General features: G+C 38.6%; 1 non-coding gene across 1 annotated transcript; it reads right to left on the bottom strand.

Moving 5' to 3' along the window:
- Window positions 1–3,254: 3,254 nt before the first annotated feature.
- Window positions 3,255–3,447, bottom strand: LOC120779964. The gene has a single exon (XR_005705778.1). It is a non-coding gene; the product is annotated as a U11 spliceosomal RNA (small nuclear RNA).
- Window positions 3,448–12,325: the final 8,878 nt, after the last annotated feature.

The raw sequence follows: 12,325 nt of genomic DNA on the forward strand, positions 1-12,325 counted from the left end.
TGTAGAACCCCCCCCAAAGGTGATCTAGTCACTGATGCCCAAAGCATACTTAAATTATGGAGGAAACACTTCTCCAGCCTGCTGAATGGCAGTGAACGCACAACACCAGGAGAAGGCGAACCCGATTCCCCAATCGACGACGATGGAGCCGACGTTCCATTGCGCGATCATGAAGAAGTTCGAATAGCAATTACCCGCCTGAAGAACAACAAAGCGGCGGGGGCCGACGGATTGCCGGCTGAGCTATTCAAATACGGCGGCGAAGAACTGATAAGGAGCATGCATCAGCTTCTTTGTAAAATATGGTCGCACGAAAGCATGCCCAACGACTGGAATTTAAGTGTGCTATGCCCAATCCATTAAAAGGAGATCCTACAATCTGCGCCAACTACCGTGGGATTAGCCTCCTCAACATCGCATATAAGGTTCTATCGAGTGTATTGTGTGAAAGATTAAAGCCCCCATTCAACAAACTGATTGGACCTTATCACTGCGGCCTTAGACCTGGAAAATCAACAACCGACCACTTATTCACCATGCGCCAAATCTTGGAAAAGACCCGTGAAAGGAGAATCGACACACACCACCTCTTCGTCGATTTCAAAGCTGCTTTCGACAGCACGAAAAGGAACTGCCTCTATGCCGCGATGTCTGAATTTGGTATCCCCGCAAAACTAATACGGCTGTGTAAACTGACGCTGAGCCACACGAAAAGCTCCGTCAGAATCAGGAAGGACCTCTCCGAGCCGTTCGATACCAAACGAGGTTTTAGACAAGGCGATTCCCTATCGTGTGACTTTTTCAACCTGCTTCTGGAGAAAATAGTTCGAGCTGCAGAACTTAATAGAGAAGGTACCATTTTTTATAAGAGTGTACAGCTGCTGGCGTATGCCGATGATATTGATATCATCGGCCTTAACACCCGCGCCGTCAGTTCTGCTTTCTCCAGACTAGACAAGGAAGCGAAACAAATGGGTCTGGCAGTGAACGAGGGCAAGACGAAATATCTCCTGTCATCAAACAAACAGTCGTCGCACTCGCGACTTGGCACTCACGTCACTGTTGACAGTCATAACTTTGAAGTTGTAGATAATTTCGTCTATTTAGGAACCAGCATTAACACCACCAACAATGTCAGCCTGGAAATCCAACGCAGGATAACTCTTGCCAACAGGTGCTACTTCGGACTGAGTAGGCAATTGAAAAGTAAAGTCCTCTCTCGACGAACAAAACCAAACTCTATAAGTCGCTCATAATTCCCGTCCTGCTATATCAAGGTGCAGAGGCTTACTGGACGATGTCAACAACTGATAGAGTCGACGTTGCGAGTTTTCGAGAGAAAAGTTCTGCGAAAGATTTATGGTCCTTTGCGCATTGGCCACGGCGAATATCGCATCTCGATGGAACGATGAGCTGTACGAGATATACGACGACATTGACATAGTTCAAGCGAATTAAAAGACAGCGGCTACGCTCGAAGCTGGGCCATGTTGTCCGGATGGACGAAAACACCTCCAGCTCTGAAAGTATTCGACGCAGTACCGCCGTTGGGGAAGCGGAGGAAGAGGAAGACCTCCACTCCGCTGGAAGGACCAAGTGGAGAAGGACCTGGCTACGCTTGGAATATCCAATTGGCGCCACGTAGCGGAAAGAAGAAACGACTGGCGCGCTGTTGTTAACTCGGCTATAATCGCGTAAGCGGTGTCTACGCCAATTAAGAAGAAGAATGCATTTATACTTTTATTGATAAGAATGCATGCCCTAGGTTTACCTCTGTTCCATGTGTAAAACAGGTTATAGTTGCTTCTGTTTAGCCCTTTAATGGTATCATCATTGACCCAGGGCTCCTGTACTAGGCTGATGTCGATGCCTCTCTCGTTCACGAGGGTTGTCAGATTCGCTGTAGCACTCTTCGAGTGCTGCAGGTTTATCTGTACGCATATGTTATTGGGCATCTCGGGTTTCTTCGATGCCCACATTCCTTAGCAACTGGCTGGCGTCGTCGACCTCTTCCGTGTCGTCTTCGTCAGCCGCTTTGTCGCCTTGGAAGATTTTTAGTCTGGCCTTGCGGATTCGGAAGCTGATTTTGTAGTCAGTCTTCTTCAGAGCCTCAATGGACTCATCACAAATGGCCACAAGTATTGGCTTGCTTGCTTTATTAGGTTTTTCCTCCTTGATTAGCTGCCACTCATCTATACCTGGTATAGATTTGTTCTGCAGCTTAATGCACCTCAGGAGTTTTTCGCCTGGCTCCTCTAGAGGGGGTAACCAAATGCGAGCACGAGGTCTCTTTGGAATGTCCCTGACGGGTATAAGCCTCAATTGGAGGCCTACGAAGGCGTTGCTAATTTTAGCAACACTACCCGTCAGGAAATCTAGCGAGGCCTGGTCCGCGCACTTGATGGCCCTGTTCGGGTCTCAGAGGAATCAAACTCTGGATGAGGACCTGCAGGATTGTTGAGTACATAGCTCAGCACCATACTCGACAATCTGACGTCGATCTCCACCCATCTCTCCTGTATTTTACTCGGAGAGGAGGAATTTCCATCTATAATGGCCACTTGCAGGCTATATCTGGCTACATCGCAGAAATGCCTTGCGATTGTTGTGCTGCTGTGTTCACCTTCACTCCGCCTCGGTTTTTTGGGCTGAGTTCCGGGTACCTCTGTCATGGAGCGATTTCTCTTCTGAGAAGTGCTCTCTCGTTTGCTCTCTACTTGAGATTGTGATTGCTTCCTTTTCAGGTAGCAACTGTCGTCAATTTGATTGTTGCAGTTGGTGTTGTTGTTGTTGTTGTTGTATTGTTTGCGTTCATATTTGGTCGCACGAGTAACCCGGAAAGGGTTACCGTAGAGCCGGTATGCGGAGAGAAGGCTTTTATACCTCCGACCTCGCCCGGGCATCGGAGGGGACCTTTCGCGATCAGCTATTTATTACCCCCCGCTGACCATTCAGCCCTCGGAACGGGTACCTAGACACCTTGGCTTAGGGTGGTGTTGGTTCGGGTATCCTCATACTTCCACAATAGGAGATGAGCGTAAAACCTGGGGTTTATTCATATATATATATATATATCACTATTGTGGGAATTATGAAGGGTCCCTCTTAGTTCGTAAGATTAGAGTGCGTTTCCTTTGGGATGCACACTTTACTCTTACTTAAGCCCCTTCGCCACGACAAGGCGACCAACTTCAAAGGAGGGAATGGTGTCGCGCATGAACGAGCAGCTCTCATGCCACGCAGTTACCCGAAAGTAAAATCAATGCACTTTGGCAGCTCGCATATCATATTACAAAAATTATGCACTGGATATGCGAAGCCATACCCCACTGGAGTATCCATAACGTTCGAATAGAATAGGAGCGATTCGCCTCGTCATTTATTTAAAGTTGAACGTGGATACCGCAATGCGTCCGCACGCAGGGACGTTCTTAGTCCAACCTTTTTGTCAACCGCACTTATTAACTACCACTTAACTACTTGTTGGGAAGACTATGTCTTCTTAGTCCAACCTTTTTGTCAACCGCACTTATTAACTACCACTTAACTACTGAATTGAAACTTATGTTAAAAATTAGTTATTGGAATTAAAAGTGTGTGAGCAGCGACCATCACACGTAAACATGATATGATAGTCAGCGAAAGTATAGCAAAAATATGCTTATACGTTTCGTAATAATTATTAAGAAATGTAAATATGTTTGGTGAGAAACGTAAATATGTTTAGTGTTAACTTACATATGTGAGTATGTCACTGACACAAAAATAATGCATACAGAAACCTGCATACCGCCTGCAACCAAAGCCACCACCTTGACGGCCACCAGTGCGTTATTGAGGCGCGGATGCTGCCAACTAGGCGCGCTCTGCTTGTATGATAACCTTGCAACTATCATGGGGCATATTCCTTAAGGCGGGCTTAAAATCATAGACCAAGATGATATGGTTGTGCACATGCAGAAACAGCTGCTTACTCTACGCACTGAATGATTCGATATCGTCTATCAGTTTTCGTGTCGTCACATAAAATACACCTGTAAAAATTATGGCTATGTTGTGATGTACTGTGGTCAATGTCGCGGGATATTCAACACCATATTTTTCAAATACCATCAAGAATTTCTGGTAAATGTTTGCCGACGCTCTGCATGACGGGAGACGTTGAACATTTGTTTCATCTACTGTCTCAGAAGGACGCTGATTAGTCAGTAGTTGGGAATGATTTCGGCTTCGAAAAATTGCGTTTTCTTGACACCCAAAAGTTGTCTCTTCTGTTTTTTCTGATGCACGCTGAGAAGCTATGTGGATAACATTTCCCTGAAGCCGAGCATCAGCTTGTGCAGAATTTTCTCCAGATCTGATTTCTGCCATGCTGCTTTCCTACGTCTGCCCTGTTCAGCATGATAAGTAGACTCTTGCTCTCTAACAATTTTCTTGCCTCGAGCTGTGCGAAAGATTTGAGCTACGTTTGTGAGTCATAATTAGGTCACAAATATGCTAGTCTTGAAATATATACGAAATCTTAACCTATCAAAATAACTATAATATTATCTATTATTAATAACTCTATCTAAATCTAGATGAATGATAAAAAATACCTCAGCAAAAAAAGCTAATAGCAAGGCAAACATATTTGGTATCTATTTTTTTGGGACTTTTTTATAGTTTATCATAAAAAAACATGCTATTAAATAATTATATGTTCAAAATGAACTATTTGTGTTTTGACTGTTACCAAGTAAACATATCAGTGGAAAAAGCGGAGATAAAATTTGTAAATTAAGGACAGTACATAAATAAAAGTTTAAGGCAAGAAAAATAAGTAAGTTTTGTTTGTACGAAAATGCTACGTGGAACTGAATTATCAGATGAGGAGAGTGGATTAATTAAAGGAATGACTCAATTTGGCAAGTAAGTTTTCCAAATTGGTTTTTTTCTGTAAAAAGGCTTGGTTAGACAATAACCAATTTTCTGAAAAATCCAGATAGCTATGGTGGTACTAAGCGTAGTGGTCGTATAGAAGTTAGCACCCCATACATTTAAAAAGTATCATATGATGTATTAATATCATATGATACGAAGTAATATAATATGACACCACTAAATCGCTGAGAGTGCGACACGTGTAGTGGCAACCTGTGGGAAGCGCTGCGTCAGCGAAATGCCAAACCTGTGGGAAGCGCAATGTCAACAAACTCTGTACCCGTTGCAGCACCAAACATAGGTCTAGAGTTAAGTATAATTAATTGTAAATTTTAGTTCTTAAGTGGAATTCAATAAAGGAGCATAGCTCCCAGAAAACATTTTTTTTAGTAAAAATAACTAAACGTTTTTTAACTGGCGCCCGAGCAGGGACCAGTGCGCTCAAGTAGTAATTACCTGAAAACCAAAAAGTAAGGCTTCGCGAGAAAAGCCTGAAAATAAAAAATTAAGGCTCCGTGAGTTAAAAACAAAAAAAAAAGTGTGTAAATACAGAAAATACAATAAATACTAATGCTAACGAGCGGCTACAACGCACAACGTGGGATTTTTAAATGCCGAGGGACCTCAGTACTGTCAAAGAAAAGGGACAACCCCGGAGCGCATCACAACATCCTATGGAAAGCTGGAAACACCTAATGTAAGATTTATAAAATATTATATTTTAAGACTACTATAAAGAATATTATTATTATAAAGAATACGGAATTTGAATTGAAAGAAAATAATTATTCGACACAAAAAGGAAAAAAGAAATTATAAAGAATTTTATTATTATAAATAATACGAAACTTGATTGAAAGAAATTAATTATCCGACACAAAAAAGGAAAAAAAGCCTTAAATTAACGTAAGCTTTGCAAAAAGATTCTAATATTGTCAAAGAAAGTACTATTACAAAGAATTTTTTTTTTTTTTTTAACTAATTAACTTAAAAGAAAAGATTATCATAATTACGGATACAGCTGAAGAGCTAATTGAACAATTAAATCAAATGAGGATAGACTAAGGGCAAACCACCCATCCTACAAATCCTTCCAACCATCCTTTAAGCCCTCCCACCCCTAACCCAACTTCCATAACGACAATAGTTCGAGAAGTACTCGAACGAATGAGTACTCAGAATATTACTGACTTTACCGAACCCGACCACAGTGTGACACTGAACACGAACAACATAAACGAACTAGATAAAATTCCGGACATGGTTAAATGCCTTAGGGGATTTTCAGGACGACCAGGTGAATTTAACTCATGGAGGAAGAGCGTTGACCAAATTTTTAAAGCTTATGAGGGAGTCAAGAATACTCCTAAATACTTTGCGATACTCCATACGATCAGGCGTAAAATAATTGGCGATGCCGACACTGCATTAGAATCATACAATACTCCACTCGATTTGAGTCAAATTCGAAAATGCCTTATGATGTATTACTCGGATAAAAGGGACACAGGTACCTTCGAATACCAGATGACCACTCTGGTCCAACGTTACGACGACATTGCGACCTTCTACCAAAAAGTTTACGAACACCTTTCACTTATATTAGACAAAATTTTATGTCTTGATCTAAGTGACGAATCCGTACGGACTATGACAAGCTCATATAGGGATAAAGCCCTTGACACATTTATTAGAGGACTAAATGGCGATTTACCTCGTCTTCTCAGCATGAGAGAGCCGACAACCTTGCCCCAAGCATTACATTTATGTCAAAAACTTGACAACATGACATATAGAATAAATCATACGAACAATACACAAAAACCCAATATCCAACCACCACCACGACCTCCCCGAAATAACAATTTTAATAATTTCAATAACAACTTTAATAATTTCAATAACAACAGAGCTTTTTACCCCGAGTTAACGTATTCCCATTCCCCCGGACGAAATTTTGACCAACAGGCATTCGGTCGCCAAACAAACCGATATCCCCAACATTTTCCCAACTATATGCAAAATAACCAAGGATTCATGCCGAGGTTCAGCAATTACCCGAACAATGCCCATATTGCTAGAGAAAATCCCTCCTTTAATAACAGACCGAACCTACCACCCAAACCACCGACCCCAATGGAAGTAGACCAGTCCATACCGTCAAGACAAATTAATTATCAAAATAGGCCCAATATATTCCAGGACAATCGACCACCGAAACGTCCTATCTCTGCACAACTGACTCACCCTCCAAGCAAAATACAAAGAAATTTTTTTACTAACGCAGTCGAATTAGACCCGAACGGGATATACGATGACGATTCCCATAGCAATTATGATAATGCAGGTAAAAATGAGCCGAATACTATTAATTTTTTAGATTAGCGCCGTCTTTGCTGCCTTATTACGAATTTAGAACAAGGCGCGGAGACACAATAGATTTTCTTATTGATACCGAATCCAATAAGAATTACATTCAATCCACTAGAATTAGGAATCCAATTCTGAACGAAAAGCCCTTTACAGTAAAAACAGTTGCCGGGACAATCGTAATTACCCACCACACCTTTGTCGACATTTTTGGACCAACAGTAGGAAAAATAAAATTTTTCATATTGCCAACTTAAAGGTCGTTTCACGGCATAGTAGGCAACGATACACTTAAAGAATTAAAAGCAATTATTCATACCGACAAAAATTTAATGACGATTTGTCAAAGTATAAATATAAGGTTAATGCAAAGAATATCACACGAAGTGAATAATGTGGCAATCAATATTCCACACCTCTCTTTACAACAACAAAACAAAGTTAATAATATTATTGATAAATGCCCAAACCTTTTTTCTGATCCTGATGAAAAACTCACCTACACCACTCTCGTAAAAGGTGAAATCCGGACAACAACCGAAACCCCCGTCTACTCCAAGCCATACCCGTATCCGATGGCATTAAAATACGAAATCACGCCAAATTGAAGAACTCCTAGATAATGGAATAATAAGGAGATCGAAATCTCCATACAACTCCCCAATATGGATAGTTAACAAAAAGTCAGATGCCTCTGGTGAAAAAAAGTACAGAATGGTCGTTGATTATTGTAAACTTAATTCGGTTACGATCCCCGATAAATATCCCATATCAGAAATTAATGAAGTCCTTGCAAATCTGGGTAACAATAAACTATTTACTGTTATTGACTTAAAAAGTGGGTTCCATCAAATTCCACTTCGCGAGTCAGACATTGAAAAAACCGCATTTTCCGTAAACAACGGAAAATATCAATTCCTCCGCTTACCCTTCGGTCAAAAAAATGCTCCGGCCACATTCCAAAGAGCACTAGACGATATCCTACGACAACATGTAGGAGTAAGATGCTACGTTTATATTGACGATGTAATTATATTTGGAAAAAATGAAGAAGGGCATTTTAAAAATATAGAGTTAGTATTCCAAACATTAGAAAAGGCAAATATGAAAATCCAATTAGACAAATGCACATTCGCTAAAGAGGAAGTAGAATTTTTAGGATATGTAATCAGTTCAAATGGGATAAAAACAAACCCCGAAAAAGTAGAAGCGGTAGCTGAATTTCCAGTTCCACAAACTCTCAAAGAGTTAAGATCCTTCCTAGGTATGTCAGGTTATTACCGACGATTTATCCAGGATTACGCAAAAGTAGCTAAACCATTGGCAGCACTATTAAGAGGAGAAGCCGGTCATGTCTCCAAACGGAATTCGGAGAAAATAGAAGTAGAATTAGTCAACGAGGCCTTAGAAGCATTTAATAAAATAAAAAATACTTTAGTATCCAAGGATATAGTTTTAGCGCACCCAAATTTCGATAAAGATTTTGAACTAACGACCGACGCCTCAGATTTCGCATTAGGTGCCGTGCTATCGCAAGACGGTAGACCAATTACTTTCATATCGAGAACTTTAAGTAAAGCCGAAGAACATTATGCTACCAATGAGAACGAAATGCTTGGTATAATATGGTCACTGAATTCACTTAGAAATTACCTCTACGGTTCAAAAAAAGTTAAAATTATCACCGATCATCAACCTCTTACCTATGCCTTAAGCCATAAGAATACTAATAGTAAAATGAAGCGATGGAAAGCCATTTTAGAAGAATATAACTATGAACTAACTTTTACAAACCTGGTAAAACAAATGTAGTTGCAGACGCCCTTTCAAGGATACCAATTCAAATAAATTCACTCACACCTACGATTCATAGCGATGAAAGCTCAAGTCACAATTTAATCCCTTGTACAGAAGTTCCAATTAATGTTTTCAAAAATCAAATTTTTTTCAAGATCGATGAAATATCTTCATATCAATTTAAAATAATTTTTCCAACAGTTCATAGACATATAATTACAGAACCAGAGTACAACGAACAGCTATTGATTTCTTACATGAAACGATACCTTAACCCATCTGTTATAAATGGAATTCATACAGAAGAAAGGATAATGGGTATGATGCAAAATATCTATCCTATTCATTTTAGTAACGTTAAAAGCCGATATACCCAAAAATTAGTTGAAGATATTAGTAACGAACAAGAACAGGAGAACGTCATATTAAAAGAACATTTAAGAGCACATAGGAATGCCACTGAAAATAAAACACAAATTCTCGAAACAAAATATTTTCCAGGTATGTTAAATAAAATAAAACGAATAATAGCCAACTGCGCCGTTTGTAAAGAAAATAAGTACGAGAGACATCCCAATCAACCGAAAATTGCAGAAACTCCATTACCAACATATCCAGGACACACAGTCCATATCGATATATTTTTAACAGAGGCAAAAATAGTCATGACAGCTTTAGATAAATTTACAAAATACGCAATAACAAAAAAAGCCTAAATAAAGCAGAGCAATAGAAGACGTCAGAAAACCTTTAAGAGATATTATATTTTTCTTCGGAGTACCAAAATTAATAATTATCGACAATGAGCCATCTTTAAACTCAGCTTCTTTAAAATTTATGATGAAAGACGAATTAGGAATAGAAGTTTACACTACTCCTCCATACAAAAGGCAAGCTAACGGACAAGTGGAAAGGTTCCACGCAACATTAATCGAAATAATGCGTTGCATAAAAGAAAACGGTGGACACAGAAATTTTGAAGAACTGTTAGAAAGAGCAGTATCTGAGTATAATCATTCAGTTCATTCCAAAACACTTAAAAGACCAGTAGACCTATTTTTTCATGGAAATGTTACATTTACCCCCGAGGACATATAAAGAACTAGACAAAGCAATTTAGAAAAATTAGCTGAGAAACAAAGAAAGGATATCGAATACCATAATAAAAATAAGAAGGAAATAAAATAATATCTACCAGGACAAATAATATTTGTTAAGAAAAATAGAAGATTAGGAACTAAGTTAAGTAAACCCTACAGTAAGGAAATAGTTAAGGAAGATAGAAATAGTACCGTGTTAACTGAAAAAGGACAAATAATTCACAAAGGTAGAATACGTAACTAAATATATACGATATTTTTTTCAGAATACTACTACCGCTATGCCTGGCGGAAGTACAGATCCTCGACTACTCGAACTCCCAATTAATAACAATAGAAAAGGGAACGGCTAGACTATAAACAGGAACATTTAGGATAATACATGAAATTGACATAGGAAAATACACGGACACACTTGACCACATAGAATCGACTATCAAAACCGAAACTATCTGCAAAAACCCTAATTACCCCTTCATATCCCACTTGATAACACAGATAAGAGCCCAACTTAACAATCTCAAAGTAGGACAAAAAATAAAAAGATCAATAAATTTCCTGGGTAGCGCATGGAAATGGATTTCAGGAAGTCCTGACCATGAAGACTACGAAATAATTTCAAATAAAATAGATAATGTCTTACAAAATAAAAATAATCAGGTATTAATTAACAAACTTTCAATTGGCAAAATTAGCGAGATAACCAATATTACAAATAATATAATTAAAACCATGCAAAATGAAAAAAGTTTAGAAACTGAAGCATTTTTACAGCTAAAATATAAATTAGAAATAATTAAGGAAGAAATTTTAAATATTGCATACGCAATACATTGGGCAAAAGCCAACATAATAAATTCCTTTATTTTATCAAATGAAGAAATAAATATTGTGAAAGAAGTAATAGACAATGACAATATTCCATATGTAAATTTAGACGAAGCACTCGAATTTTCCGAAATAAAAATTGCAACTAATGGCAAAATTATAATTTATATTGTTAGCCTCCCAACCGTAGATAATCAAAATTGTAAAACATTAGATATTAGGGCAGTAAAAAATAACGGGAGGATCAATAAGATAAATTTTAATACAATTTTAAACTGCGAAAAGGGAATTTATGGAATAGAAAATTATTGTAAGAAATACAATTCCCTACAAATATGCTTAAGCAATAATGTAGTAGATTTAAGTAATGATACTTGTATAAATAATCTTTTAAAAAGTCGTTTGCCAAACTGCACGGAGGTCAACAACCAGCATATCCCAACTATAGAGGAAATGGGACCTGGAATTTTACTTTTAAATAAATACAACGGAGAAATTTTAATAAACAACGAATCTACATTTCTAAACGGGACTTTCATCATTTTGTATACCAACGTAACTATTGCTATCAACGGGAAAATGTTCTATAGCGAAGAGAGAACAGCAAGTAAACCTCTACCAGCCATCCTACAACCGTCATCCGCACCACTCAAGATAGAAGAATTCCTCTCGCTGGAGATGCTGAAACAGCTTAACTTCAACAATACAAAGGAAGTAAGTCTGTTAGAAGCAGCAAACAGAGTTAAATACGGAACCAGCATCACTCTAATCGTAATTTTAATAATCATCGCCCTAATTTTCGGGAAGAATCTTCTGATGAAACAAAAAGAAGATGAACCCAATAAACTGTCACAACCCGCAATAGAAGGACTCAACCAAATTTTCAATACACCTAAAGATTCAAACGAGGACGTTTGAATTTCAAGGGGGGACTAGTTAGGACCCCATACATTCAAAAAGTATCATATGATACGAAGTAATATAATATGACACCACTAAATCGCTGAGAGTGCGACACGTGTAGTGGCAACCTGTGGGAAGCGCTGCGTCAGCGAAGTGCCAACCTGTGGGAAGCGCAGTGTCAGCAAACTCCGTACCCGTTGCAGCGGCAAACATAGGTCTAGAGTTAAGCATAATTAATTGTACATTTTAGATCTTAAGTGGAGTTCAATAAAGGAGCATAGCTCCCAGAAAACATTTTTTTTAGTAAAACTAACTAAACGTTTTTTAACTTAGATATCATTGATAAGAGGAGTTAGTGCTAAAATCATGCCTAAAGCAAAGTCATAAAATAGCAAATTGCATTT

This window comes from Bactrocera tryoni, unplaced genomic scaffold (genome assembly GCF_016617805.1).
Source record: "Bactrocera tryoni isolate S06 unplaced genomic scaffold, CSIRO_BtryS06_freeze2 scaffold_11, whole genome shotgun sequence".
Taxonomy (NCBI): domain Eukaryota; kingdom Metazoa; phylum Arthropoda; class Insecta; order Diptera; family Tephritidae; genus Bactrocera; species Bactrocera tryoni.